This window comes from Rana temporaria, chromosome 12, assembly GCF_905171775.1.
Source record: "Rana temporaria chromosome 12, aRanTem1.1, whole genome shotgun sequence".
Classification (NCBI taxonomy): Eukaryota; Metazoa; Chordata; class Amphibia; order Anura; family Ranidae; genus Rana; species Rana temporaria.
Window position 1 is genome coordinate 57,699,840 of NC_053500.1, and position 587 is coordinate 57,700,426.

Below are 587 nucleotides of genomic sequence, written 5' to 3' on the forward strand. Positions count from 1 at the left end.
GGAGCCCGATCTCGGCCATACCTTCCCGGTTGGTCCCGGTTAGGGTCACCTTGCCTCCTGGAGCCCCAGCTCGGCCTGGGGACCTCGCGTCTGGCCCCTAATGGTCCGGGAGGGTTCCCACTTGCCGCATGGAGCCCGATCTCGGCCATACCTTCCCGGTTGGTCCCGGTTAGGGTCACCTTGCCTCCTGGAGCCCTAGCTCGGCCTGGGGACCTCGCGTATGGCCCCTAATGGTCCGGGAGGGTTCCCACTTGCCGCATGGAGCCCGATCTCGGCCATACCTTCCCGGTTGGTCCCGGTTAGGGTCACCTTGCCTCCTGGAGCCCCAGCTCGGCCTGGGGACCTCGCGTATGGCCCCTAATGGTCCGGGAGGGTTCCCACTTGCCGCATGGAGCCCGATCTCGGCCATACCTTCCCGGTTGGTCCCGGTTAGGGTCACCTTGCCTCCTGGAGCCCCAGCTCGGCCTGGGGACCTCGCGTATGGCCCCTAATGGTCCGGGGGACTTCCCACTTGCCGCATGGAGCCCGATCTCGGCCATACCTTCCCGGTTAGTCCCGGTTGGGGTACTCTTGCCTCCTGGAGCCCT